Raw genomic sequence first — 6,535 nt, forward strand, 5'->3', positions numbered from 1 at the left:
AAGCATTTGTGGATAATCGGAGAAGGAACTAAACCTTACAAACTCATAATTGACTGAAAGACTGTTAGAGGAAGGAGTAAAAAGCAGAATATCTAAGAGTAAGGACTCAATAGGGATAAGCGGATAATATACACACACACACATATCACATATGTGGGATTGCATGATTGGGTAAGGCTACATAATTACAACCATGTATGCTTTTCAATTTATTACAGATAGTTACAGGGTAGTGGTAGGCAGGGATTTTGGGTAACCTGCTATAAAACCTGGTATTCAATCATATTTGTTTCTGGGGGTTCATTGTAAAGATTTCTTTAATTCTATGTATGAAGACTCCTCAGGGTAGAAGCTATTGCACATCTGTTTGACCATAGTAGAAAAGATCCTCTGGGAATCCTGCACCTGTCAAATCTTAAAGAAAAAGAGTATCTCTTTTAGATCAGCATCAGGGTTAAAGGACCTGCTGTTTAGAAAAGGCAGCTTTAAAATTCAACATGGAATCCCAACTCATGTCATGACTTTCAAATGGAGTTAAGGCTCTGCTTTTATACAGACACCAAGTGCCTCTGATTTTAGAGGCTCATACTTCAGCTTGCAGGTAGTGTGTGGAAATCTACCTTATTGTTCCAGATGGGCCAAGCAAGAAAGAGAAAGGAGTCTAAGTTTTCATCCTAGTAACTGCAACTAAGTTATCTACACTAACTTTATTGGTAACATTTCCAATTTTAGTTATTCTGACTAGTGTACTGTCCAGATTGAGACTAACATAACTCACTGTCTCTCTCCGAAGTTTTCTAGACATGTATGCATCCATGTCTGTAGTTGTGAGTGTGTCACGAGTTGTCAATATTGTCCCACCATTTTTTTCCTTTGTATGTTCCCAGCCTAAGGCAGTTTGTTAAAAGGCTTTCTTTGTTTCTTACTGTTGAATTAATAGGAGACCCCTTTTCAGTTACCTCTTCATTCTGAGTTTTCCCTCTATATTCTATATAATTTTTACCATCACTCCTGTGAGCATACTCCTCCATGTCACACCAGAAAATCTACTTCTTTAATTTCAGCAAAATTTTAGTTAATTGCTATTTATTATAAAAATGGTCTTTATTGAATCCATATTTACATGAACCAATATAGCAATGTTGTTAATGTTAAGTACTGTTGAGTTGGTTCTGACCCATAGGAACCCTGTATAGGGCTTCCAAGGAGTGACTGGTATGTTTGAACCACCAACTTTGTGATTCAAACTGACCTTACAGTCCAGTGCCACACTAGGAGTATATAGCAATAGTTCCTCTATATAATAAAAACAGAGCTGTTATGTAATAGCTCTTCTATATAATAAAACAGAGATAACTAAAATAGACACACCTCAGAGAATAAGGCAATTTACCATACTGATGATTCTATACAAATTATGCAAGTTAACCATTACCTGGGAAAGAGATTGACATCAAAGGCACCCAAACTCTGTTTAGCAGCATTTAACCACCATGGTCTAACAAAGCCTGTGATTTGGGATGAATTATGCTTCTGTCTAGTTCATGGAGATGTAGAAAAGATACCCCATGTATGTTGCTGTTATTGTCGTTAAGTGCCATTGAGTCAGTTTCAACAAATAGTCACCCAAGATAGGGTTTCCAAGGAGCAGCTGGTGAGTTTGAATGCTGATCTTGTGGTTCAAACCACCTTGTGGTCCTGCTCATATCTACAGCACCACACCAGGACTCCATGTAGACAGCTTTGAAAATAATGCAAATGAGATTTCAATTTTGAGGAAAACATTTTGGGACAACAAAGTTCTTAACCTAAGATTAATGAATTGAATGAAAAAAAAAAAAACTGATGAAAATAAAGGAAAAAGTGAAGGAGAAAAGAATGATGGAAGGAAAGAAAGAAGAAAAGCAGGGAAGAATGGTAGATGGAGGAAGGTAAGGATTGAAAAAGGGAGGGGGAAAGGAAGATGCATATCTTTCAAAAAGGAGCAAGAGGGTAAGTTGGAAAATATTTGAAACTAGAAAAGATATTTTAAAGTGATTTAAATTCAGTTAGACAGGAAAGATTTACTAAAGAGCAATGTTGTTAGTGGTACCAAGATACACTCAGAGGATGTAAGAATAACCAAGTCTGACTTTAAATAATTTGCAGTAAAAGAATAGAGAGATGGTTTTGAAGACCTGTGAAGAAGTTCTGAATAACACAAAATTCAGAACAAGATGAATCATTTGGCTACCTAGAAGTAAAACATAGAAAGGCAAACTATATGCATTTTACCAATATGTTAAGTTGCATTGATCTGATTTCAATTTAAATGAGTATATATATCATATTAGTAAAGTATTCTCACTGTTGTTTGTACACTTTGGAAGGATGTAAATTGTGCTTTAAAGTTGGACATTTTGGCTTTGCATTGATATCAGTGATGGCTCAGTTCATTCCTCTCCATGGGATAAAGCACTGGACGACAAGGTCAGTTTGAACCACAAGGTCGGTGGTTCAGACTCACCAGCCATTCCTTGGAAATCCTATATACAACCAATATGAGTCAAAACTGACTGCAGAGTACTTAACAACAACAATGCTGTGATAATAAGTATCAGAATATTTAAATATATCCATAACCTGATATTTTTAAATTATAAAAGATACTGCCCATGAGATAATGATTTTACTATGTACTGAAGTTTTACCCTTTTTATAGCTTTGGAAAATAGAAGATTTCTTCAAATGGAAGAGCAAGTTTGCTCATTTACTAAATTCAATCTGGCTGTACTCTTAGAACCCTCCTGTGTCTTGCATAGGATTTGAATCTGGCTGCCTGAACTTCTGTGACTGATACAAAGCTAACCAGTGTCAACCACTAAAACTAATCCATCACATACAGTTGTCATAGCACAAAGAATGCCAATTATCTCTCACAAAGTAACTGAGATGGCAAAATCGATCCAAGAAGGTGCAGCAAATTATCTTCTAAATATAGCATGAAAAGCTACAGTCTGTGGTATTCTCAAAAGTTGCTTTCCTAAAGAAAAGCCAAATGACAGTCTGTTAGACAACGCACCAGATACAGAAATCTAAGAACATGAATAAAAGTCTTTAAAAATAGGAAAATCCCAATGTATCTCAAATGGAGGAATCCAAGTGCAATGTAGAGGTTAAGAAAAAGCTCTCTCTGTTAAATGTTAACTTCTTTTTCTTGTTCATCCACTGATACAGGATTTACCTTATATTTCCAATCGATGAGCTAAAAGGAATGATATCTACTTGGTAGGGTATTCCTTTCTTCCTGATTTATAACAAAATCGAATTGCTTAAGGGTTAAATTTATACGGAAGAATTACAACAAACTATAAAACATAAGTCTAAGGGATCCTTCATTTAGAAGGGTTAATGTCTATGTTCACTGTTATTGCATAAAAAGCCAGAGCTATACTTATTTAAGTACCATTAAAAGCCAGATAGTTTTTACTTCTATTTTAGAACTTGCTTTACTCTGAGTAAAACAAGGTCAGCAGCATCATTTATTTGATAATCTTTAGTAAGCACATCAAGTACTGTGCTAGTGAACAAAACTGAAATGGCTACTACCCAAATGGAGCTTTGTTGTTGTTGTTGTTACGTGCGGTGGAGTTGGTTCCGACTCATAGCGACCCTGTACAGGTTTCTGAGGCTATTAATCTTTACAGGAGCAGAAAACCTCATCTTTCTTCTGTGGAACAGCTGGTAGTTTCGAACTGCTGGCCCTGAGGTTAGCAGCCCAATTCGCAACCACTACGCTATCAGAGTTCCTTAAATGGAGCTTACACTCTGGTAGAAATGGAAAAAAAAAAAAACAATAATAATTCTTGAGAAAAACAATACATACCTGTTATATTATTTCCCTCTCTTTGTGAGAGTTTTAATGTCTTCTTTTCTTATGAATGAAAAAAAATTTTATTTATGGAAATCATAAGCAGTACAAAAGTCAGAAGTTCTATTTAGGTACAATAAAGATGGATATAATGCTAAACACCTTTAATCCTTACCATAAATTGAATAAGATGCTAGTTCTATAGAACATAATAATTACTTAAAGCGGCAATCTTCAAATTTCCATATGATCCTTTTTTTTATTAAAATAAGCAAGGCTACAATTAGGTAACATCTTAAGAACATATTGAATGATACATGGCAGTTACATGAAGTGATTTTATATAAGATTAGAAAAAGGTATTTATATAAGCTTAGACCAAAACTTTTTTCACATGGATAAAATATTGATGTCAACAGTTCAAGCTCATCAGTCACTCCTTGAAAACTCTATATAGGGTTGATACCAACTCAATGGCACTTAACAACAACAACAACAACAACAACCAAACCAGATGACCCACAATTTCGTTACTGGATTTTCTACACTAGACATTGAAGATGTGACCTTTTCATCCCAGACTCTCTATTCTTAACTTGTTATTTTCAGCTTTATAGTGACAGAATCTTTGAAACGATATAGTAGGTGAAGGTCACAGACCTACATATAAACACAGGAGTAGAAGAGGTCTTGATGAAAGTGAGGACAGCATTAAAATATTTACAGAAGCAAAGATAAAATGGTTTAGAATAACAGACTATTAATAAATTATTAATTTGCTACTATAGTGAAGCTGTTTATATGTAGGTCTGTGACCTCCACCAATAAACAACATTCTTATCAAAGGAGAAAAAGATTGAAGTTGTCAAGGACTTCATTGTTCTTGGATCAACTATCAACACTCACAGAAGTAGCAGTCAAGAAATCAAACGGCGTATTGCATTAGGCAAATCTTCTGCACAAGACCTTTTTAAAGTGTTGAAGAGCAGAGATGTCAGCTTGAGGACTAAGGTACGCCTGACCCAAGCCATGATATTTTCAATAACCTCATATGCATGGGAAAGTTAGACAGTGAATAAGGAAGACCATAGAAGAATTGATGCTTTTTTTTTGAGTTATGGTGTTGGAGGAGAATATTGGAAGTGCCAAAAGAACCAATAGATCCATTTTGGAAGAAGTGCAGCCAGAGTACTCCTTGGAGGCCAAGATGATGAGGTCATTTGTAAGTTTTCTTATAGACACTTATTCTGCCTACATGTTTATTCAGGGCATTATTTTCTTTAGTTTGTCCCCATGGCTTTAGCTTCCCTTAGTGTGGCTCATAAGGGAAGGGACGCGGCAAACTTGCTTTGAAATCATGCACTGGTTTTCTTACTGGAGACAGGAGTCTGCACTGCCTCGGTAGTCAGCTTGAAGCGGGTAATAAGAGCAGCAGAATCAGCCTTGGCAGTCTTTAACTTTTGTGTCTCAACCACAGCCAGGCCTTTTGGGGTACTCCCAGACACGATCACATTTAGAAACTTTCTGGCTGGAGTCTTGGTCAGTGAGCTTTTATGCTCATTCTCTTTAGGAGCAGTTGAAAACCTGACATTCATTTTTGTTCCCGAGAACATCGAGGACTTGACTCACCACTTTGTATACAAGATGCTTGGACTCGTGGTGCCTTGAGATCAACATTGTGAGTGTCGCTGGCTGCTAGTCTGCAAGCCACAGAGGGCCTTCTGAGCAGAACTGGAGTCACAACCGGAGTCTAGACCATGCCTCTGTGAACAGGCTGCTTCTTTTGTTCATTAAGTGAATTGCTGTTCTCTTCAAAATGTTTCCTATTTCTCTGAACATATTGATCAATGGACTCCACCTTAAAATGAGTCTCACGAAGCTTCTTAAAATTTGAAATAATGCTTCCAGTTTTTTTGTGTGTTTTCCAGCTTTTGAAAAACCATTTGCATAGAGACCTCTTGCTTTCTGAAGGTATCTTTGAATCTTCATTATCATTTATTCTGCTTGTTTCTGTCGAAACAGAACTTTCATCCACTTGGCTCTCATGTGGTTGAGAAGGAGCTTCTATAGCAGTTTTGAGATGCTGATTTTCCTGCTGCTTCTGGTTCTGGGATTCAGGGGGATCACTTATTTTCAATTCTGAATGATGCTGCTGGGAGTTAAGGTTCCCTTCAATTGTCTTGCACATTCTCTGTGGTTCAGTGGCTTAGCTGACCGTTTCCTCTCAGTTTATCCCTGATCTCTATTGTGTATCTCACTCTCATCACAAGAGGAGGAAGTTTGACTTTTAGCCTGATTCTCATTTTCTTTTCTTGGTTCCTGTTGAAGGTGAGCTTTCAAGGCTTTTAACAACTTATCTGCCCTCAGGTTAGCCAGAGGCCCAGGATCTTGGCCAAGTTCTTCAGGTCATTATACTTGAAGGTGTCCAAGTTCTCCAGGGAGTGGACAATCATCACGACTCCAGGTGACCAACTAGACCTGGGCCCAAGACTCTCCTAATGCCGTTCAGAACTCTGGTGCCACTTGTGTTTTAATGTCTTAAAAAACAGTTTCAAAAACTAAAAGGACCTTGTTGTAATGAGATACATCCATATCTAAGCATTTCCAAATTATTTGTAATTTCAAATAGCTAAAAAAAAAAAAAAATCTAAGGAGAATTTGAAAATAGAGAATGAGAATATTAAC

The 6,535-nt window shown here is 36.7% G+C and overlaps 1 pseudogene; it reads right to left on the bottom strand.

Annotated features, from left to right (window-relative positions):
- Window positions 1-6,303, bottom strand: part of LOC102814546 — a 26,896-nt pseudogene extending 20,593 nt beyond the window's left edge.
- Between the last annotated feature and the right edge of the window lie 232 nt (window positions 6,304-6,535).

Source organism: Chrysochloris asiatica, unplaced genomic scaffold (genome assembly GCF_000296735.1).
Source record: "Chrysochloris asiatica unplaced genomic scaffold, ChrAsi1.0 scaffold00032, whole genome shotgun sequence".
NCBI classification, from domain to species: domain Eukaryota; kingdom Metazoa; phylum Chordata; class Mammalia; order Afrosoricida; family Chrysochloridae; genus Chrysochloris; species Chrysochloris asiatica.